Here is a 24984-nt window from a genome sequence, read left to right on the forward strand (position 1 = left end):
ATTGGGATGTCCATTGTCCCAGAGAGAATCTCTAGCCTTGCAGTTTTTGATCTGGAACAAATCTATCTCTTTAATCCTTCTTAGTCCATCAATAGAGAAAGTGACCACTAAGGGTATGGTATATCTTAGAAGTGTAGCTACACTTATAGTGTAGCTTAGAATGGAAATCCATCTCCTCTCTGGGATGTCCACAGGAAACGAGAAAGAACCTAGGGAAACCGGGAAAAGATCTCTAACTGGGAGAAGAAAGTAAGGAGAATGGGGCTGGCATGTTGAAGTTTGCCTCAATTCTATCACAATAAAAAAAAAGTAAGTCTAGTGTTCATGCTAAACTTCATGGAACTCGTTAGGATCCTACATGGAGTCTTTCCCAGTACGAAGATTACCAGAAAGACTTTAGAAGAGTTTGTGCCAGTTCAGGTGAGCAACAGAGGGTGGGGGTGGAAGAGAAGACTTAGAATTTTTACATCCCAAGTGATAACTTAGGGAGAAGTCTGATGCTTTGGCATCATCTTGGAGGAATAATCCCCCTGCCTTTCCATTGCAAGGACCTCCTCTCTATTCTTTTCTATCTCTTCAAGCTGTAAATAAAAGGGACTGGGTTTCTGAAGGGCCGGCCAGATTTCCCTTAAAGTTACAGGGAAACTTACACACTTGCTAGTGAGGGTTTGTGGAGGGCTCGGTAGAAGCTACTAGGCTCACTGTTGGAGGTCTGGTGATGCATGGTTTGAGCTTAAAATCACAGTATCATATACACAATGTGATGGCAACTCAGAATATTCCCAGCTACAAAGATTCGCTGCAATTCTTCAGCTGTCTTTAGCCCATGACACTGGACTCTGTAGTCCAACATTTCTGGGGCCAAGGGAATTGCAAAAGGAAGTATCTATATTAACTTATGTCCGTTAATCTTATCTAGTGGTTCTGGTTCTCTGACTTGGAAAGAGGCTGGAGTTAAGCTTTTACCCATTACAGTAAAACTCTCCTTCTCTGCCACAAGAAATAATTTTGCCCAGATTTTCCCTTCCACATGGCACGTAGCCTATGTTGAGTGGATTGAGTATGTTGAGTGTGAACCTTAACTAACTAAATGAGGTTGAACAAATGCTTCAAACAAACAGCTGGATCATGGGATGACTGGTGTGAAGCTGGAAAACACACATTTCAGGGCGCCTTTTGTTATTGCTAATGAAGCTGGCCCCTGAACTTTCTGTAGAGTCAGTACACTGTGAACGCAAGGATGAGATCCCACCTATTGCTGCCAAAGGGAAGCTGAATAACGGGAAAATAATACCATATCTGCAACACACATGCAGTTCTCATTATAGGCAGAATGTTACTCTAACCTGAACATGTGTATGTCCTATCTTTACCCTTATACTGATTTCGTTGATCGGGGGGTGTGGGAAGCAGCAGCGACAGAGCAGCCGGGTGGGGATGTTCTGCTAATGATCACCACGCAGGAAATGATACAGCATGCACACAAAGCAAAATGAGGCAAAACCCAAGGCTGGGAATTGGAACATTTATGATAAACTCCTGCAGTGGGGTCAAGCTATTAAAATGTTTTTCTTATAAGTCACTTCTCAATTATCCATGCAAATCAAAGAACCAGTGATCCAGGTAATAGGAGAGTTGATAAACAAAACACAATAGAGCAATAAAATCTAAAGTTGACTCTCAGTGTCAAATTCAGAATGCTAGAGAAAACTAACAAGCACGCAGCAGAACCAGATGCTGCATTAAGAACTGTGAAGGATGCGGATGATGAATAAGGCATAACCTCTACTTCAAAGGAGGCTAAATTCATTCATCCATGCTTGCCCCAAGAAGTCAACTCTAAGTACACAATTAAGGCTATACAGAGAACAGACACATTTCCTGTTCTTATGAAGTATATATCCTATCAAAATAAGAATGTAGCTTTTGTGCTCCCTGAGAGTAGAACAGTCCTATAAAACATCTCATAAACCCAAATGATATAAATTTTTAAAAAGTATTATCATTCACTCATATGGAAAAACCCTCAACATTTTCAGCGCTGAAAGACCACACACATCAAATAAGACATAAAACACACACACACACACACACACATACACACACACTGTCGTGCCCAAGTTTCAGATACCCAGTTGCAAAGAGACCAAGTCCACACACAATAATGCAGAAGCAAAGGAACTTTATTACTAGCCCGAGCCATCGCTAGCTTGAGCTAGGGTCCAAGTCTCATCCAACATGGTGGAGTCTTGACAAGGACCCCGTCTCTAACTCACAAGCAGTTTATATAGGGTTCAGGTTAAGAACAGTTTATATACTGGTTTGTTTTTAGCATTGGCCCTATTACAACAGTGGTCAGCAATTAGACTATGGCTAGTAACAGTTTCTAAGGAGGATATAGTAACTGGCCAAAGCCAACTGCCCAACTGGGAGTTTACCAGAAACTGCAAGTCTTGCTTTGGAGAAACAGAAACTGAGGCCTAGTTGAGACTTAATGTTAGCTGCAGTCTGTCATGGCATCAGTTTCACCCTCACAACACACACACACACACACACACACACACACACACACACACACACACACACACACCCCCTACTATGCACAGGACTGAAGCAGTACCTATATGATAAATACACATAACACAGAAAATACAGTTCTGGGGAAGAAGCTTGGTGGGTCCAATCCTACTTCCTGGGGTTCACCGCCTCTACAAAAGTTGCTGCGAAACCAATGTAGGGGCAATTCTCATTTTTCAGTTCTTTGTCATATATGTGGTAATTCTTCTGGATTCCTTTCCATTGGTGGAAACAGCTACAAAAGTAAGCTCTTTCATCAGGCCACAGTGGCATAAAACAAACTTCTGGAAAGTGGGGGAAACCTGCAAAGTACAAGCAGACAAGTTCCTCTCCTCGTTCCCAGGAGAGTGGTACTAATAGTCACTGAGGGGCCTGGCTGTATTTCTAGAGTTTAGCAAGACAGACAGAGGTGCTGCAAAGGGGTGAGAAACTAAAGCTGACTAATTGTGGCAGTAACAGGAGACCCAGCTAACTCAGGCCCCTGACACATGAGCTCTCTTCTTACAGGGCTGTGACTCCCATTAGATCTCACTCTCTGTGTTTAAGTGATGTCTCTCTAATCGGAAGTAAATGTCCTGATTTGTCCTTCAATAAATTTCATATAGTTACTCAATACTCACTCTTGCCTTTCTACCTTAAGAAATCACACATTTACAAAACTTAGATTGAATCAACACAAACACTGTAAGTTTAAGGTGTTCAACGTGTTGATTTCATAGGTTTAGACACTGCAATATAATTATCACCGTAATACTAACACCTCCATCACATCAGGTTTTTTTTTTGGTGGGTGGTGAGAAGACTTAAAAAAATAATATGTCAATAATAGTTGGGAATGATCACTTTGAACAGGAACTGAGTGTTGAAAGTAGGTAAAGGGATATACCTGATAACCTTTCTATATCTGTACTGCAAACCATAAGGTCCAAAAGTGGGGGGGAGAGAGAGATAGAGAGATACAGAGACAGAGAGAGGGATACAGAGAGAGAGAGAGAGAGAGAGAGAGAGAGAGAGTGACAGAGACAGAGACAGAGAAAGTCTGCCAGAGTGGTGGTGGGCCGGGAGGGAAACTGGAAACATTGGTGGTGGAAAATGTACACTGGTGAAGGGACAGATGTTGGAACATTATATGCCTGAAACTCAATCATGAACAACTTCATAACTATATATCTCACAGTACTTTAATTTAAGAAATAAAGAAAAAGAAAAAGAAAAAAAAACATGTTAGGCCAGAGCAAATATGTGCTTGTCTTGCATATAGCCAAGCCTGGTTTTATTCCTGGCACCCCATATGGTCCTTCAAGCCAGCTAGGGATGATCCCTGAATACAGAGGCAGGAATAAGCCCTGAGTACTGGTGGATGTGGCAAAAATATTGAGGTTAAGTAGCAATAAGGGCACAGGAGAGTACTACCCCTGTCATGAGGATCTCTGATGGGATTCAGAGCTTACTCATGTTGTGACTCAAGTCCATCTCCTTGTCAACATCCACCCATCATGGCCCCAGTCTCCAGCCCGCAGCACTCACCACTCTACTTCCGTTTTCTATGAGCGTGGCTTTTCCAGAATCTACACATTTTCCAGAACCTAATATCGCATAGAATATGTCTTTCCTTGGCTTATTTATCTCAGGATGTCTCAGGATGAGGATCATGTCCTCAAGTTTCATCTATGTTGCTTCAAACAGTAGATTTTCTCTGTCTCAGAGATAAATTAATATCCAGTGTATGTACATGTGACCTCAAACATGATGTATCACATGCATTCATTTGTCAATGGAGACAGACTACTTCCATAACTTTGCAGTTGTGATTTACTTTTACTTAAGAGTTCATTTTATTTTAAAAAACAATTTTCTATAGGGGCTGAACCAACTTACATTTCCATCAATAATATATAGTTCTTCATTCCCTGTTCACCATATCATTGTAATAACTCAGATTGTTGAGGACTGCCATTCCAAAATGTATGAGGTGGTATATCATTGAGGTTTTGGTCTGGATATATCTAAAAATTATTAATACTGACATACTTTTGTGTATCCATTGACTATTTGTGTGTCCTTTTTGGAACATGTCTATTCAGCTATTTGCCCATTTTAATTGTATTGCTTGTTGTTTGCTATAGGTTCATATGAGTTCTTCACATACTTTAGATATTGGTCTTGTATTATTATATGTAAGGCTTGAAAATATTTTCTTTCCAATCCAAAAGCTGTCTTTTCTTCTTTTTTTATTGTGCAGAATTTTGAGTGATAGCATAGTGGGTAGGCCATTTGCCTTGCACGCGGCTGACCTGGGTTCGATTCCTCCATCCCTCTCAGAGAGCCCAGCAAGCTAACAAGAGTATCCCGCCTGCACGGCAGAGTCTGGTAAGCTTCCCGTGGCATATTCAATATGCAAAAATAGTAACAACAAATCTCACAATGGAGACATTACTGGAGCCCGCTCGAACAATGGGATGACAGTGCTACAGTGCTACAGTGCTGAATTTTAAAAATCAGATAGCATCTTTCTTGTTGATTTTACTTTTAACTGCTTTTTTATTGCTCTCATATCCAAAATCCTATTAAGACTTATGTCCAGGATTTGCCCATATGTTTTCTTATAGAAGGTTTATGATTTCAAGTTTTACATTTAAGTCTTCTATTATTTTAAGTTAATTTTGAAAGTGGTTTAAGATGGGATTTTGAATTAATTTATTGATCATATGCTCTAATATACAAAATTCTAAAGCTTAAACAAAAAGATGCTGGAATTCAGCAATGAATTATAGTTATAGCATAAAAAATCAACACTAGAAATCATCTGTGTTTACATACATTAACAATGAAATATCTAAAAAAAATGCAGTATTCACATTCACAATAGCTTTAAATACAATAAATTACTCAGAGATAAATTTAACCAAGAGGCAAAAAATGATCTCTGAACTGAAAACTAAAAAAAAGCCGATGAAAGAAATTAAAGAAGATAGAACTGGAAAGATATTATCGATGTTACCATCGGTGTTTATTCATTGGAATAGTTATTATTGTTAAAATGTTCATAGCAACCAAATCTACCTCTAGATATTATATATTACTGTATCTGTCCCAGTGACATTTTCACAGAATTTTTTTTAAAAGTTCTAAAACTTGTACTCACTTTTAAAAAGATGCAGAAAAACCAGTGTGACCCAAAGAAAGCACAGTTGGTGTCCACACATTTACTGAGTTCAAATACACCCCACAACTTTAGCAATCAAAAAATAGTAGAAAAAAAGCAAATGCAGAGGTCAAGTGAAGAGAATAAAAAGCTCAAATATAAATAAGTTCTCACACATAGGGTTAACTAGTGGAAGACAATGGAGCAGGGTCAATGAAGACAGGACATCTCTCCTAAAAACAGCGGTGACAGAACATCACACACAACAGAAGACATTAAAACTTTTTGCAAAATTTACATAATCTTGGTGATAAAATCGTGATTGTTAAGGATATGGTGAGAATGCACTGTAGCACTGTCCCATTGTTCATTGATTTGCTTGAGCAGGCACCAGAAATGTCTCCATCATGAGACTTTTTATTTTTTTAGCACACCGAATATGCCACAGGTAGTTTGCTAGGCTCTGCTGTGTGGCCAGGATACTCTTGGTAGCTTGCCAGGCTCTCAGAGAGGGACTGAGAATCAAACCTGGGTCAGTCGCGCGTAAGGAAAACGCCCTACCTGCTATGCTGGACTGATAATGAGAATAATAAAAAAAATAAAACTTTCTAATACTGATGACTTCTTAATTAAATACCAACCCTCATTCAGTATTTTTAAGTCCAATATTGTTAATTATACTAACCAATACTCTGTTGCAATTAAATTTTCTTCTTAGGGAAAAACTCATAGTCATCCTGTTTATCCTTTGGTGAGATCATGATAATTGGAAAGAGAGAAAGCACAGTTGAAGGTAAAGTAAAACACAGACTCTTCTTCTAGTCAAAAATCTGCCAGATCTGCCATTTTCACAGGGACTATAATTGGGTGATTCATTTTACTTTTATGTTGCTTTCTTGAACATCTTGTCATCTAATTGGGTAAATGGATCTAGACATGAACAATGAGTTGACCCACCCACTGATACCAGAAAAAATAAAGCCAGAAGAAAATATAATAACTAAGTATCAAGAATTCTGATGATATATATTAGAAGATTGCGAAGTAAAATCTTAACAGTAAATTTTTTTATTAGGTTGTTGTTGTTTACTCCCAATTGTAGAGGCAGCGGTGGTGTGGTCAGGTAAAACTTCAGTAAAGAATCTATCCAATAAACATTTTTAAGGTCAAAAAAAGATGAAAACCAGCTATAAGAAAATCTTGGAGTAAAAAGCGCTGTTTCCTGGTTCTGTATGTGAATTTATATACAGTAACACAGGATCAGAGACATAGCAGAAGTGTTAAGAGCAGAACCAAGACTGGAACCACCACCAGAAAGAAGGCGAAATAGTCAAAACCATGTGAGTGGAAATGTGAAATTCCTCACATATGCAATCAGCCTGCAGACTGAATGGGGCCCATTGTCTTTTTTATAAATGAACTTTTTGTGGAACACAATCAGTGTCCATTCACATATATATTTATATATACATATTTTATATGTATTATATTTGCATATTATATATATTGATATGTCAAAAGCAGTAGCAACAACATGCTCTTCCTGTTCTTGGAGTGAGCAGACGCCCATTGGACTACACTAGCACGCGATAGGGACAGATGAAGACGAACTGGCACCCGCTCAAGCAAATTGATAAACAATGGGATGACAGTGATGACAGTGATACAGTGATATATATATATATGTGCATGTATGTATATATGTACGTATGTATGTCTCTCTATGTAGAGAGAGATACACATATCACCAATGGGTGACTTTGCTCTACTGCACTGAAGTTCAGAAGGAAAGAGACTGCATGGTCTACAAGTTGAAAATATTTGGTGCTTATCCTGAAATGTCTGCTTATCCAAACAAAAGCCTGTTCTAACATATAATAGGACCCATATTTACCTGACATAGCATTCACAACATGAAAGAGAAAAGAATGTTCTTGAAATATAACAGATTAAGAAAATATGCCCAATTCTCAAGTAAAAACAAAATCATTTGCTGGGACTTTTATTTATTTATTTATTTATTTATTTATTTATTTATCTATAAGAAATATTTTATTGAATAACCGTGCAAAGAAAATTACAAAGCTTTCAGGTTTAAGTCAGTCAAATACTGATTAAACCCCCATATCTTCACCAGTGCACATGTTCCACCACCAAGAACCCCAATACATCCCCCTCCCGCCCCACCCCCCATCTAAGGAGCTAATGATATTCCCTTTATTCTCTATATACTTTGAGTACATTCCATATTTCCATACAGAACTCACTATTATTGGTTGGAAATTTTCCCCAACAATCAGGCCTGCTGAATAGGCATCATCTAATAATTTCTCTTCATTGCTGAGAGTGAAGACTTTGAGTCCGCGCGGCCGCTATTGCGGCCACGCGGTTTTGGATTTCTAATACTTTAGCTCAGTTCACAGTCAAAATGCATGGCTCCAAGAATCCGCTCTGGTGCCAAAATGGGTTAGGAGACCTCAGGATCACAGTCTTTAGGCGCGGAGGGTCTGTTTCTCGTGCCGCGGCTCCGGATCATCTCTGGGCGGAAGGCGCGCTGGGAACGCCCCCCCTCCCAGGACCACCTACAGGCTACGTCACTAAAGAAAGTCCTACCTCCGGGGCTTGAGGGGTCTTAGAGGGTGGCTCTCACCACATGGGTGCTGCCGCTGCCGCCATTTTCGCTCAGAAAAACGGGGTGGAGAGGGAAAATCCCTCCCCAGGCTGCATGAGGTTGTAGTTCAGTTCACAGTCACAATGCATGGCTGCAAGAGTCCGCTCTGGTGCCAAAATGGGTTAGAAGACCTCAGGATCACAGTCTTTAGGCGAGGAGGGTCTGTTTCTCGTGCTGCAGCTCAGGATCATCTCTGGGCGGAAGGCCATTTGCTGGGACTTTTAGACAAATACGTTTAATCAACTTTTATGAATACACTGTATAAAATGAAGTCTGAAGCATTGTTCTTTAAATAAAGTGAAAAGGTAGACTTTTCACCCAGGAAATTGAAACTATGTAGGAAACAATAAAAAGATTTTTCCAACTAAAAACCCCCTCCAAAATAACACACAGTATCTGAATTGTAAAATATCTTGGAAGAGTCTAATAGATGAATGGAAATGATAGAGTTACTTATAAACTTCAAGTTAGTGAACAGGAAGATAAGTCAATAGAGTAATTGTATTTAAACAATATAAATTAAAAGCCACAAAATTAAAAGAAATTCAGAAATAGAGGAGAGGAAAAATACTCCTTGCATTGATGCTAGGATTAGAATTTTAAAAAGAACTGAAATAGTTTGAATCTATAATAGTTGGGAACTTTCCAAACTTGCTGAGAGATATGAATTCACAAATTCAAGAAGTTCAACCAACCCCTACACTGAATATGACAGAAAGGATGAACTGAAGGAAGGGAAGGGGGGAAAATATAAAAAGTCTAGAAATAAAGAATCACATTTTATATAAAGGAAGAATGGTTGCAAAGCCTGAATATTTCTCACCAGAAATCTTGGAGGTGAAAGACAATGAAAGTCAACTGTCAGCCCCAAAGTCACATCCAATAAAGACACCCTTCCGGAATTAGCCTGAAATAAAGGATTGTTCAGCTGAAAACACTTTATCAAGGTGAAAACAAAGACTCATTTTAAAAGCTAAAAGAAGTTCCTTGTGCAGGAAAGAAATAAGGAGAGTAAAAATGGGATTTTGACAATAAGGGAAAAGTCTAGGAATGTCAATACAAGAGCAAATACATTAGGCTAGCTCCCCTTAAGTTCATTAAAAAAGCCTAAGACTACAGAAGTGAAGTTTGACTCTCCTGAAAGCTGTTTCCGCCCGCCGCCCCCCCCACCCCCATTGCCACCCCCAGCGCTCATGTCATGTGGAGGTGTCACGCCTTTCAGACTCAACTGGAGTTAAAGTATTGGCAGACTTTGCTGTTGCAGACTTTGCCCGCTAAAGTACTACTTGGAGAGTGAGGTAAGGGGAGGGAATGAGCTTGGGTGCTGCCTAAGAGCGCCTGCCCCAGACTCCTTCAGCAGGAGGGCCACCTCTTCACAGGCACCACTATGTCTGTGTTCTGGTATTCTTCATCTACTGTCTTGATAAAAAAAAAAAGCCAAGAGGATGCGTTTCTGATTTCACTCTGGTTTGCTTTGGTTTTGGAAGTGGCCCTCTGCCTCCAAGCACCTTCCTAAGATCTTGACTGTGGAGCTGCTTTGTGAATGAAGGGTACTCACAGCTTTTATTCTGGCTCCCTTTGCAAAATCTTCAGCAGGGATCCTGAAGGACAGGGTGGACAGCAACATTTATTAAATCCGTGTGCAAGCATGTCCACTAGAAGACTTCAAAGGCCAGTCACCTGGCATGGCTGACCTGGGGATTCTCCAACTTTCTTATTGGAATAACTTGGAGAGCTTTTGGAGTTCCGGATGTCTTTCTGATATTTCTAATCACATGATTGATGGCGACCTGAGGATAGTGACATCAGTGTCATCTCTAAGGGTGGGCACAGATCACCAGATCTATGCAGATACGTATCTATATATCCCTCCGATTTGGGGCTATACCCAGTTGTGGTCAGGGATGACTCGTGGCTCTGTGCTCAGAGATCCACCTGGCAAGGCCTGGGAGACCATATGTTGTGCTGGGGATGGAACCCCGGTTGGGCACACACAAGGCAATGCCTTAAACTCTGTGCTATCAAGCTAGTCTATAGACTGCAGGATTTTTAAGTTAGTTAAGGTGGTTCCCATGTGTAATCCACACTGGGAACTACTGCTCTAACCCAGTGTGGTGACCTTGTTTTCTTCCTATAGTCTACAGTGCAACTGGTTTCCTCCCTAGTTTCCTGCTGTGTCCTGCATTTACGACAGTTTTCACCTGTTGGAATATTCACTTCTTGGAATATCTCACTGCCTATAAGGGACCAGGGAAACTACCCAGTCAACAATAAGCACACATCCACAACTGTTCTAGTTTCTTATTTTAGTCCCTTGCTGATGACTCAGGTGGTCCTAAGATAGGCTGGTCTCTTACTTTGCTTTGCTTTGGTTTTGCTTTGGTTTTACTTTAGTTTCACTGTGGTGTGATCAAAGACATGAAGAAGAAGACTAAAGGGAGAACAGAAGAAGAGCTACAGCAAGGAAATGAACTTCTCAGAGAGCAAGGAGAGGGTGTCTGAGGCTGTCACAGGGGTCCCCAGCCCACTGCACACTCCTGGGCAGTGAGAGCAACAGGAATGAATGAAGGTAATAACTGAAGTAACTCTTCCCTTAATGCCAGATCTTCATCTGTTTCCCTAGAAACACGGGGCTCTATTAGTTGAAGAAAACTACAATTTTCTCACTTTTTAGTAGCAATCTGGGGCTGTGGGGGAGGGGAAAATTCTCTAGTTCAAGAGAGTCAAAATGAGTGAAAAAAAAAAAAAGAAATTGATGGGCAGCTCCAGGGTCAGGGAGATAACAAGAAGCAAAGGGGGAAAATAAAATTAAACCGTTATCTGATAGATATTTTAATTTATGCAAATATAATAAAATAACAGCTGCAGCATAAAGGAAAGGGCAAATGGACCTATTGTAAGGCGTCTGTAGTTTATTAAAAGTGATAAAACATTAACTCTGAGTAGACTGAAAAATTAGGAATCCTTAGTACAAATAGAGATAGATAAATGGAAGCAATTCACAGCAGAGCAAATAAAACAGAATACAAAAACATTCAAACAGAAAAAGCAACAATAAAACACAGGAGATAAGGAGGGAAGAGAAGTAAATCATTACTTTATTATTTGGGGGATGCCTCCCTGGTGGGGCTTACAATACTCAGCCAATTAGGCTGGCAGTCAGTCTTAGGGCCCAACAATCCTGTGCTTCTAGAGTCTCGTGGCTTTGGAGACCACCAAGGTCATCACTGTGGTGCTTGAGGACCTCCAGGTATACCCCCAGGATGATATAGTGTGCCGGGGATCAAACAGGGATCCAGGCAGGTTCTGACATCTGTGCTATCTCTCCAGCCCCAAGAAGGCCTACGACTAACTGGTAGAACTAACTCCAGTCATTACCTATCATTGTTGACTAGCAAACATCTAGGTACAAGAGTGGAAAGATTTCTAGATTCTCATTTTGGAAAAGCAGACCCGACCCCACAAAAACCTAAGTATAATGATAAAGATTTGAAAGTTAAAAGATCTTAAAGAAGCTCACTTCTAAATAGTCAAGAAATCAAAGATGAATCTAGGAGTCCCAAGAGAAATTAGAAAAAAATTTGAACTGATTGAAAAAATATCAGCGCAAGTGTGCATGTGTGTGTGTGTGTGTGTGTGTGTGTGTGTGTGTGTGTGTTCTTTTTTTTTTTTGTCTTGGGGGAGGGGGATTACACCCAGCAGAGCTCTGGTTCTGTATTCAGGGAAAATTTCTGACAGGCTCAAGGAACCATATGGGATGTCAGGGATTGAACCTGGGTTAGCTGTGTGCAAAGCAAGCAGCCTATCTGCTATCTATCTATCTGACCCCAATTTATGGAATATTTCTTAAGAAGTGCTCAGAAATGCAGCATTAAATACTTCTGTTAGGAGAGATGAATGATCTCAAAGAAAACCTTGCTGAAAATAAAACCCTAAAAATAAAACAAACTGAATACAAGCATAAAAAATAGAAAAAGGCCATTGAGAATATCCATAAAGTCATAGCCTTTTCTTTTCAAAAATAAAATCAATAAACCCTTAGACAGCATGGAAACTAAACAGAGAAAACATGTATTATTCACATTTACACACTGGAATAAAAAATAGTATCACAACAGCCCCCACTAGGAGAAATGTGTAATAGAGTCATACTATAAGCAATGTTCTATCTACTCTAAAAATTTGACAGTTTATATGAAATTGACCAATTTTGTAAGACATGAACTCTAAAAATTCACATGAGAACAACTTGTTTACCAGAATCTATTAAACAAATTGAATACAACAAATCGAATCTGCTAAATAAATTGAAGTTGTACTTACAATTTTTCCTAAAGAGAAAATTTTGACCCCTGTGGTTTTAGGGGCAAGTACTTTTTTTTTAATGTAAAGGGAAAAAATAACACCAATTTTATACAATCTCTTCCAGAAAATGGAAAGAAGGAAACACTTTTCCTCTCATCCTAGGAGGTCATGATAACCCTGACATCAAGCCAAAACAAAAACAAGAAAAATAAAACTAAAGGCAAATATCTCCCAGGAACTTCTATGTAAAAATTCTCAGCAAAATATTAGCAAGTGACAGTAATCAAGCTCAAGAAGAGAATGGCCACCAAGAGCAGGAAACAGTGCAGAAACACTCCCACACAAATACCACCAATTTCACACAGGTCTAAAAGCAAGTCAATGGAGAAAAGAAATTTGCTTTATTCAATGGTATTGAAACGACTGGAATCCATACTCTCTGTACAACACCTCCCCCTCCAAAAAAAACACCTCAAACTAAAATCCACTAATTCAAACTTTAATTTAAAAAATCATATATACAAATCATTTTAGTTTTGGTTTTGTGGGCCAAACTCAGCTTGTGCTCAGATCTTGCCCCTGACTTTATGCTCAGTAGTCAGTCACTCCTGGGCAATGTTAGGGGACATAGGTGGGGCCTGGATTCAGACAATAGCTGCAGCCATAGGCAAGGCATGAGCCTTAAACTCTGTTCTTTCTCATCCAAACATGAGCATTTTAAAATTATTTATTTAAGAAGAAAAGATGGGTTGGTCTGAGCAATAGTACAGCAGGTAGGGTGCACCACTCAGGGCCTCCTGAGCACGCCAGAAGTGATCCATGAGTGCAGAGTCAGGAGTTAGCTCTAAGCACAGTTGAGCGTGGCCCCAAAACAGAAAATGAAGAAAAAAGAAGAGATGAGTTAATATCTGCATAATCTAGGGTTAGGCAATGAAACTTATAGCTATGAAGCTGAACATGAAAATTCATTTTATAAAAGAAGAAATGAATACATTTGTATTTATCAAGGTTCAAAGTGACTCGTGTGCAAAACAAGTTAAGAAACAGAAAAGCCACAATCTTAACAATATTTTCAAATCATAGATCCAATGAGATTTCTATATAGAACACAAAATAAAAACAAAACTCTGCAGTTCACAGTAAGAAAACAATTTAATAGGAAAATGGGCCAAGTCTTTAATGGACATTTAACTAAAGGAAAAAGAATATTATATATATTATATAACACATTATATATACATACACATACATGTATACATATATATGCATATATGGCAAATAAGTTTTAAAATGTTCATCATTTATCATTCAGGAAATAAAACCTATGATAACACTACACATCTGTTATAAAGACCCAATGAAAAATTCTGGCAATACTGAAGACTTCAAGGATTAAGGATTCAGTACACCTTTATTTTTATTTTTTTGATACATTGCTGCTAGAAAGGAATTAATGATGACATGGGTATTCTGAAGAAAAGATTGTCCATTTTTGACCCCAAAATCATACTTTATTATTTTACTTGATTCAATTTTAAAAAATCATAAAATAATGCTCACATAAAAATATTTACATGAATGCTTACTGTAGCTTTTGTTAAAATGACCCAAACCGGTGACAGTTCAGAATTTCCTGTGGTACATATGTCCATATTATGGAATGCTGCTGGGCAAGACAAAGTTAGGTGCTTCTAATACACACAATTTGTAATAATATCAAGAGACTTAGGTGAGCATGCTTTAAAAAAAGTACAAGGTTCTATCACTTGGTTCTATTGATAAAACACCCTATAAATGAAAAAGTCACAGCAGTGCAGAGATTCCATTAATGACTGCCAAGGTTAAAGGTAGAAACTTTCAGTCTTTTAGTTTTTCACTATTGAGCACATTAGCAAGTTTTTTATAAACGCTGTTTGTCACATTGAATAACTGGTCTTCCTTTACTAGGTTTTAGAGCAATTTTAGTACAATAGTGTTGGGTTTTATGTAGTACATTTTTGTCTCAATTAAGAGAACTATATATTTTCCTTCTATTGAAATAGAATATTACAATGGAGTTATTTTTTAATTATTTAAATGCAAAATTATACCCTTTTATTTTATAAATAAATTCGAGTCGATCAGACATTGGTAGTCTTTAACATATTATTACTTTTGCTAGTATTTTCCTGTGGTCTTATGATAACTTTATTTGGCTTTAAATTCAGAATCGTCATGGTCCCGCAATGAATAATACAGGTGAATGAAACTGGTTGTATCCTCTTTTTTAAGAAGAGTTTGAAATAATTAATGTTAAATCTATTTCAAGTAATTGCTAAATTCACCAGTGAAACCATTTTGTCCTGGACTCCCTCATTGAATTTGTTGGGAAAGACTTTTATTACTGACTTAATCTTCTTAATTTTTTATAGATCTATTTACATTCCTTCTTGAGTTAGTTTTGTGTGATCTACGAATTGATCCACTTTTCTCTAAGTTATTCGGTTTACATAATTCATATCATTGCACCAAAGTCACACAATTACTTTTAGTGCTGTCTTAAAATTCTTATTTCTATAACACTGGCAGTTTTCATTATCATTTCTGATTTAGTTTCTCTTGTATCTATTTTCTTGTTAACCTGGTTAAAGGTAACCCCATTTTGCAATTTTCAAAAACACTGAGTCTTACTGCATTCTTTCCATTATTTTCTCTTTATTTTGTCTCAGCTCCAAGTTTTATTTATTCATTTTAATAGCTTTGGATTTAGTGTGCTTTTTTAGTTTCTCTAAATATTAGGTTCACAATCACACAAAATATTAGGTTATTGCTTAAAAATATTTATATTTTGTGGGGGAAGGAGAACTGTGAACACATCCACCTGACTGTGCTCCGGGCTCACTCTTGGCAGAGCTTGGGGAAACAGAGGCGGTGCTGGGGATAGAACCTAAGCTGGCTTAGAAAGGGCCTTTTCTGCTGTACTCTCTCTCTCTGGCCCTAGAAATGTTTCTATTTAATATAATTGTTCAAAACTATAAATATCCCACTAAGTACAGATTTTTTTTGTATCATATAAGCTTTAATATGATGTGTTTTTATTTTTATTTCAAATTCTTTTTGATTATTTTTGTTAGTTTGGTTTGGGGACTACACTCAGTGGTGTTCACAAATTACTCCTGGCTCTGAGCTCAGGGGTCACTCCTGGTGGTGCTGGGGGACCATATGCTGTGCCAGGGATTGGCTGCATGCAAGGCAAGCATAGTGCCCACTGGCCTATCTCTACCTCTCTTTTTTTTCTTTTTGGGTCACACCCAGAGATGCACAGGGGTTACTCCTGGCTCTGGACTCAGGAATCACCCCTGGCGGTGCTCAGGGGACCATATGGGATGCTGGGAATCAAACCTGGGTCGGCTACGTGCAAGGCAAATGTTCTACCTGCTGTACTCACTCCAGCCCCTCTTTTTTTGTTTAACTCATGGAATACTTAAAAGTGTGTTGTTTAATTAATATATTTGTTTATTCTTCGGTATTGCTATGTTGACTTGTTTCTAGTTTTGTTCTACTGTGATCAGAAAACAAAGCTGATAATCATACGGTTCAATTAAACAAACTTACCGGTTTTGGACCATGGGCAGTTGTACTGAGGACTCACTCCTGGCCTGGCTCTCGGGGCTCACTCCTGTTGGGTCTCCAAGATCATGGGAGGCACCTGCAATTGAACCTGGATCCATTGCCTAATAGGCAAATGCTTACCTGCTACAGGATCACTCCAGACCAAGAGAAGTGTGTGTGTGTGTGTGTGTGTGTGTGTGTGTGTGTGTGTGTGTGTGTTATGGCCAGTGATGCTCAGGGGTGACTTTTGGTGACTGTGTTCAGGAGTCATACTTGGAGGTTCTTGGGGGCATTTGAATGAGAGGTGCAGCTGCATGCTAGATCAATGCCTTTACCTGTGTACTATTTCTCTAGTCCCAGAATGATTTTGAATCTTTTAAAACATAATAAAAATCATACACATTTTGTAATTGTTTCCATGTCTTTTGGTTGGTTAATGCGTTCCTTAAACATTTGAGGGCTCTGTTGTTTTCTATGTAGATGTTTATAACAGGAAAATATTTTTGATGTATTGAAATTCTCATTATAGATAATGTTTTTTTATCTCATAACATTAAACTTAAAGTCTTATTTTGTCTGACATTAGACCAGACATTGCAGCTCTCTTTGGTTTATTATTTACTTAGACTATATTTTTCCATCCTTTCATTTTTAGTTTGTGATTTAGGAGGAATAAAAGCACCTATTTATTGTCATGTTATGAAAATGTGTGTAAATTATTGTATTTAGAGTTATTTAGCATAATTATAAAATGGCACATAATTGTTATTTATGCTTTGTTTGCATTTCCCAATAGTTCTTGATAAACTTATACTATTTCCACGATTTTAAACTATCAATACAAATTTAGATAACTACTGAGACATACAATGAAAGAAGAGACAATTCTAATAAAATATGCAAAAAATATGCAAACAATTTATCAAGGGCTAGTAATGTTTATTTTCCACTTGTATGAGGATAGCCTACTAGCATAAAAGATAAAAAAATAGATCTGAGAGTATGTGTACAATAAATCTTCTTGGAGGAATTTGATGTCAGCTAAGTCTGACAAAGTCCCATTTGAGATGGGACTAGAAGGCCTAGTAAAAATACTGAGGAATCTATTTTACTTAGCCATATACAAGGAATTGTGTTATTTAATGCTTGCAGCAACTGTTGAGTTAGTATTATTGGTAACTGGGTTATAATGAGAGACTGAGGTGTATACAATGAAGAATGAAGGAATTTCATGTACAGGGAAATTATAAGGGAAAGATACAGCTTGGGGATTTGAAGGTAAATTTGGAGAATACATCTCAACGTGCATAGTTTCTTTGTAATACTTCTTAGGCATTTGAAATATCATCTTAGTAACAAAAGCTCACATGATGATATCTTTGGATTATAGTCTACACTGAATCATTTATTTCTTTACTACTTTATAACTGGTAGCTCCAGGGCCTGTGACCCTTTCATAAAAGACTTCTCTTTTCATTTACCTTAAGCTTAATATAAAATTTAATTTGCATCTAATGACTGGAACTATGCCGGTAAAACATAGCTGATTCTCTGTGAGAGGCCAAGTCTCTCTGGAAAACTCCTGGCGGAGTAAGACTTAAAGCACTGTAGACACTGGTAAGACCTTAGGAATGTTGGAATTCTCTTTCCCACTCTGTGTGCAGATCTGAAAACAGATACAGTGAGGACCAATACCTGCACGTGCAGAAATCCTGGCATGATGACATAACCAGCCTATATAAACCCAGGGTGAATGCATTTCTTTGTATGATGATTATTTTCAAATTCTGAAACATGAGCCCATAGTTCAGACCACAGGAGTTCCTGGGTAATATTTTTGGATTCTCCATGGCTGTGACACAACTCAAGAAGGATCCTTCAATGACCAACTGGATAGCATAAAGTTGAATAATAAAATAACATATATATCCTGGTCTTTGGGTTTCAACATGGCAGAGGCTGGTTACAGGTATGAAAGAAACCCTGAGGCAGATTACTGCTGAAAGAAGATCTGGACTAACCCAAAATTGACCAGATTTCCCTTCAGTTCTATCTCAATGCTTCTCAGTGGCAGTCCTGAGTTTTCCCATTGTCTTTTCACTTGCCTGTCCAACTTAAGAGCTGTATCACTAGTCAATCAGTGTAATAGCAAGATACTGCCTTTTGGCTCTCTGGAGGATGCCTCACACAGAAGGTAACATTTGAAGTGGGACTAGAGGGCCTAGTAAATATACTTAGAGCTCTATTTTACTGAGCACTTAACCATATGCAAGGAATTGCGTTATTTAATGCTTGCAGCAACTCCTGAGTTAGTATTATTGGTAACCCTGTTTCATAATGAGAAACTGAGGCATACACAATTTAAGTAAATTGCCCATGGTCATTAGTTAGCAAGGTTTTTCACATTCAGCCTTCCAGACTACAGCAAATTCTAGATAAAAAAAACATGAGAATATAAGATACTAAAAGAATTAAATATATATATGATACAAAGATGTCAGTATATAAGGAATTAGCCTTGGTTAAGAATGAAAATTTGTGGGGCTTGAGTGATAGCACAGCGGGTAGGGCGTTTGCCTTGCACGCGGCCGACCCGGGTTCGAATCCCAGCATCCCATATGGTCCCCTGAGCACCGCCAGGGGTGATTCCTGAGTCCATGAGCCAGAAGTGACCCCTGTGCATCGCCAGGTGTGACCCAAAAAGCAAAAAAAAAAAAAATGAAAATTTGTGTACAGCTCAAGTGAAGGTTGAGAGATTGAGGGATTAAATGTTTTATAGATAATAAGTTGGAGCAGAGGATCTAAAAATAGGCAGATAATATTGACAATTGGAAATCAATGGATAATAATTGATATGATTAATTGTTCTTTGTTCAATGGGTCCATGTCTGGGATCACTCCCAGTGGTGTTCTGGGGAATGTGGGTGCCAGGAATCAAACCCAGGTCTCCTTATGAAAAACTTGTGCTCAGCTCACTAAGTCATCTCTCCTGCCGTTATAAATTCATTTCTAACAGACTATCTCCAAATAGGTAGAATATGATTTGTCCTGGTTCTAGGTTTTAAAAGTTGATCCTTGAAGCTGGTGAGCCAGTGCAGGATTCATTGTATACATCAGCGTATACATTTGCAATTTCCATACATGTATGCTGCTGCATCCCTGCCCTCCCCAAAGTAAGACTGGGTATAGCCGAGGAGGTCCCTGAGTTCCACCAGACCCAAGAATCAAACCACGTAGCCAGGTGGGCCTATTATGGCCAAGACTCATCTACAGAGCTCCTTAAAAAATATGGGAGCCCCTGCCCCAAATTCGATTCTGAAACTTGTTTTGATTTTCAGGCTACACTCAATAGTGCTTAGGACTTACTCTTGGTTCTGTGCTCAGGGATCACTTTTGGTGGGGCTTGGGGCAGCATGTGGGTGCTGAAGAAGATCAAACTCTGGTTACTCACTCTACTAGCTCTCTCACTTCAGTCCTAAAACTTTTCATGGTAGAATTCCACCTAGAGAAGAATCACAAGAATTAACATTTGCCTCCTGTAATGGACTAGAGCAATAGCACAGTGGGTAGGGCGTTTTCCTTGCACATGGCCAATGCCATTTCGATTCCTCTGTCTCTCTCAGAGAGCCCAGCAAGCTTCCGAGAGTATCCTGCCCCCACGGCAGAGCCTGGCAAGCTACCTGTGGCATATTTGATATGCCAAAAACAGTAACAAGTCTCACAATAGAGACATTACTGGTGCCCACTTGAGCAAATAACTGAACCATGGGACGACAGTTCTACAGTGCTACAGTGCATCCTATAATGAACACAGTCCACTGGCATTTTTGTGGCAATGCCTTTATGCTGTGAATTTTTTTTTGCATGAATCCAGTATAAAAATCAGAAGAAAGTCGAGTAATTTTGTTGAGAAATATTTGGAGAATCTACTATGTAAGGAACTCAGTTTCCCCTTATAATAATGATTCATTTTGGCACAAACAGCATTGTTTAAAAATTATGAGTTCACTGTGAAACTTCTGTCATATAGTCAAACAGATTTGTTTACACAGAGACAAATACTTAGCAGAGAAGTCCGGTTCTGTTCCTGGCATGTGCAATACAACTGTGTGGGAGAGGAAGTCCCCCCAAGAAGTGTAACTACCACTTGAATGAATATCTTGATGTATCTATTCTTTGTGTTTGTTTTTGGGCTACACGTGGTGATTCTTAGGACTTACTCCTGGCTATTTTCTCAGGGATCATTCCTTGGAGGCTAGGAGGACTGTATGGGGTGCCAGGGATTGAACCTGGGTCAGCTGCATTCAAGACTAACACCCTAGCACTGCAATCAGTGCTCCGAACCCCATATACGTAATTCATTTTTTTTGCAATTTATATATATATATATATTTATTTATTATTTTTTATTTTTTTATTGAATCACCATGTGGAAAGTTACAAAGCTTTCAGGCTTAAGTCTCAGTTACACAATGCTCAAACACCCATCCCTTCAGCAGTGCACATATTCCACCACCAAGAACCACAGTAAACCTCCCCCCCACCCTCACCACCCCCAACCCCACACCCCACCTGTGTAGCTGATAAATTTCACTTTACTTTCTCATTACTTTGATTACATTCAATATTTCAACAAAAAACTCACTATTATTGTCTGGAGTCTCCCCCCAAGTTTGCATATAGTTTGTTCCACAGTCCTTCAGGATTTGAGTTAATCTGTGTCCTTCTTATTCTGGACACATGGAAACCAGAACCTTCTCTCGCTCACCCCACAACTATGTGCACAGTGTCTCTCTCTCTCTCTCTCTCTCTCTCTCTATTTATCTATGCAGCACAATCTACATGAGGCTTGCCATGAACTTTATGCTTCATCTTTCACCAGTTAACTCCATAAGTACCAGGATTTCCTATACAATTATGTAATTAAAAGTTGAGATGGACTAGTGGGGGGAGGGGTGTCACTCCATCTTCGTCCAGTCTCACCCAGTGTTACATGATCACGGTTACATGATCACGGTTACATGGTTACATGATCACGCACTAGTCCTCCTATACTCTGTGCCCACCTTTTTCAAAAATAAGGATGCAGTGATGAATAAAACAGATAGAACATTTACTGTCTTTATGGATCCTTCTCTCCTAGACATAACAGTCTACACACAACAGGCAAGGACAAAAGTACCATAGCCTATGGATCAGGGTGTGTGTGTCAGGGTTGGGAGTCGGCGCTTATTTACAATAAATCTGGCCTGTGACTTCTTTTGGGAAATGAAGTTTTATTGGCATATGGTCACACCCATTTGTTTCCATATCATCTATGATGGATTTCATGCTGCAATGGCAGAGTTGAAAAGGTTCCACTGAGACATCCAGTCCAGGAGTCTCAAATATTTACTATCTCACCCTTTACAGAGAGTTTGCTGACCCCAGGATATTGTATTTCTGTTTGCAGCAAATGCAAAGAGTGAAATAAAGCAGAAGAAGAATATGGGATGTAGGGGAAAATTGCTAATACATAATGCAGCAAGACTATATATATGATATATACTGAAAGAATGAGTGAATGAATGAATAGAGCATTCGGGAAAAACCTCACTTGGAATGTGTTATCTGAACAAATAACACACACCTTCCAGATCATTCCAGTTGATGTATATTATGGTTAATCTTTCTGTGGATAATCTCTCCAATTCAATGACAAATTTGCTATATTAGTGCCTTCTTACCTTGTACTTCAATAATGCAATAGCATTGTGGCTTCGAAGTTCAATATCCATCTCTCCCTAGTGACCCATCCCACTCATCCAGAGGAACCTGCAAGAATTATATCCTTGCTGCTCCAAAGGTATCTACGGCTTCCCTTGACCATAGGATGAAAATTTCCACCCCCTCAGCCAGCTTGCAATATGCTTCAAAATCTCTCTCACTCTCATTTCCAGAAATATTGCTGTTTCTATATCCTAAGTCATAGCTGAGTCATTCTCTTCAATCTTTCCTCTATGTCTAATGTTCCAGGTGGACTTTAATGCCTGGCATATGCTCCTCAAGCCTCCAGGACACAACAGGAAGTAGCAAGTGAGCAGAAAGAGAAGGAAGGGGGAGCCGCAGGTGGGTTCCTGGAGAAATAACACCAGACGGAGTGGGAGTGTCAGAACAGGGAAGATTCTGAGCCCTATGAAAGGAAGTAGGAAGAAAGATAGCGAGAGCTTAAATTTGAACCTTGTGAGAGATGGGAGCTGTTGAATTGATGAGTTTTGAATAGCCAGAGATATGATTTAACTTTCGTTTGCTTTGGAGGTAGGAGTCTCCCAATCAGTCCTCATCAAGGCAAAGGGAAACTAACTTGGAAGTTTGAATGCTGGCCCAAGAACACAGTGCTCATTGGAATCTATGATGCTGGAGATTACCAGGGCCACCCTAGTAAGTGGCAGAGAGAGACCCTAAGGGCGTGCCCAGCAGTGCTTGTGGTTCTCCACCAGTGTCAGGGAGATTGTATGGTACTAGGGATTGAACAAGGGTCAGGCATATACCAGCACCTGGACAAGCTCTTCAACCTCTGACATCAGTTTTGAAAGGCTTGTGGATTGCTGCATTATGATCATCAATACAAGAAGAGAGGTGAAGAAGAAGAAAAGCCAAAGGAATATTGAAATAGTGTGTATGGATGTATCAGCATTGGAGAGTGGGGTGGTAACTGTGATTTTATAAAACTGATGCTTTCTGGATAACTTTGAAGGTTGAGTTTTCTGGAGGGTTGAATGTAATGCATTCAAAAAGAATGGAATCAAGAAAGCTGAAGTTTTGTCTTAAGTAACCAGAACAACAGAGCTGACATTTACTAAGAGGACAAAAGTGAAAGGGGAAGAGGAATTTGACCTGTTAAGTTTGAGCTGCCTTTTAAGTAAACTTATCTGAGTAGAAATTTAGATGCATGAGTACTGAACTGAGGGCAGAGGTTGACATCAAAAAGAAATGTATTTGTGTCAGTATAATCACATTTCCATCATGGTGGCTCCTAATTTGGGTATACAGAAATGGCAAGAACTTTTAACTATTTGAAATTAGCCTCTACTTCAATTTTACATACAAACAAAACCCATTTCACACACAGATTTAATATATACTGAATTTCCCTGGAATGCCACTGCTATGGCTATAAAAGAAATACTGCCCTTCATTATGTTCAGAAATTTCAAAGAGAATTATTCCCCATGTTGGGAAGTTGTATTGCTGACAGCAATGTTGCTTGAAGTAATTGAATCTTCTCCAGCCTTGCCATTCTTCTTTGTTCTTAGAACCATTGTTTTTGTATTGTTTGGGGGCTGCTTCACTGAAGGAACAAGCAACTCCTTTTAAGTCACTGAGGTCATTACACATGAGTACTTACATTATTGCAGTACTTAAAATGTTGCTACAAGGTATTTTTATATTTCTAATTTGTAGTATTGTTAGCATACCATTATATAGCCATTTTCCTCCATTTTTAACCTGTTTTGTGTGATTGCCAAGGTTTTCAGGTACTGATGGTTTTTCCGGAGCACCATCTCTTTCTGAGAAAGAAGAATAAAGCATGTGTGTATGCATACGAAGGATACATTTCACTATCCTAAATGCATCTTACACAACAGCAATGATGAAAGGGAGGTGTTGGGATTAATAGTGTCTCAATGCTGTATATGGCACCTCCCAGAACCCTTTAAGTAGAATGTTCCACACTCAGTACACAAAAGGAGAAGTCTCTGGCCCAGCTCTAGAGGAGGAAATTCTCAGGGGACAGGGACAGATGACGAATGAGACACACAGTTAATGAACCACACAATGGACATTATCCAAACCATAAGGCTGGGCTGGCTTTGTGGAATTTTGCTTTTGCTCCATTGATTTCAGCTTAAAGTAAATTCAAAAATGGCAAAATTAGCATTTTTCACTACCATTCTTCAAAGACATAAAGAAAATGAACTGCTCACCTTTCCCCCCACACGCTCTGGCTTGAGCACAGTTCTTTGTTGATCTCTTTCCCTGAATGGTCCCTTACTTCTCTCATGTCAGCCCTGCTTTGGAAGTAGCACTTGATGAGGTTTTTATTTTGCTTTTCCATCAATTACAATTTATCAGCAGAGGACCTAAGTTCTTTTCTGTGTTTCATCAAGCACCAGTAATTTGATAATGGATTTTCCAAATTTCGCCTTTATTTTCCATGTTCTGTTCAGGTTTCATGTCTACTGTTTATGTGTCAAAAACTCAAGTGTTTTCCCTCAAAAAGTACATTTGTAGTAGAGCGTTGAAGCACATTGATAATGTGTGGCCTAAGAAAGCAACACAACCCTTTGAAGTTAGTTGAAGAAACACAGCCAGTTTTAAAAAGCTGGGACTCAAGAAAGAAGGTAAATCCAAGTCCAGGAGGGTTTGAAATAAAGTGAAACAAGAATAATCACACCAAGACAGCAAAACCAGGAAGGCCTAACCTCCGGGTGGCTATGGAAGAAAAACAGCACATTCAAAACAGATTTTTGAGAAAAGCAATTTACTGAGATCTCCAGCTTGGTATAGACCCTGTGTTTCTAAGTGGTAAATGTTTTAAAATAATTTATTCTTGGGCCTGACCATAACTTTAGAAATCTGACTAGCCAAATACACCAGAAGCAAGAGTTTTTGGAAGTTATAAGGCAAATGCACTTGTGCGTGTGCGTGCACA

The sequence above is a fragment of the Sorex araneus genome, chromosome 3, assembly GCF_027595985.1.
Source record: "Sorex araneus isolate mSorAra2 chromosome 3, mSorAra2.pri, whole genome shotgun sequence".
Lineage (NCBI taxonomy): Eukaryota > Metazoa > Chordata > Mammalia > Eulipotyphla > Soricidae > Sorex > Sorex araneus.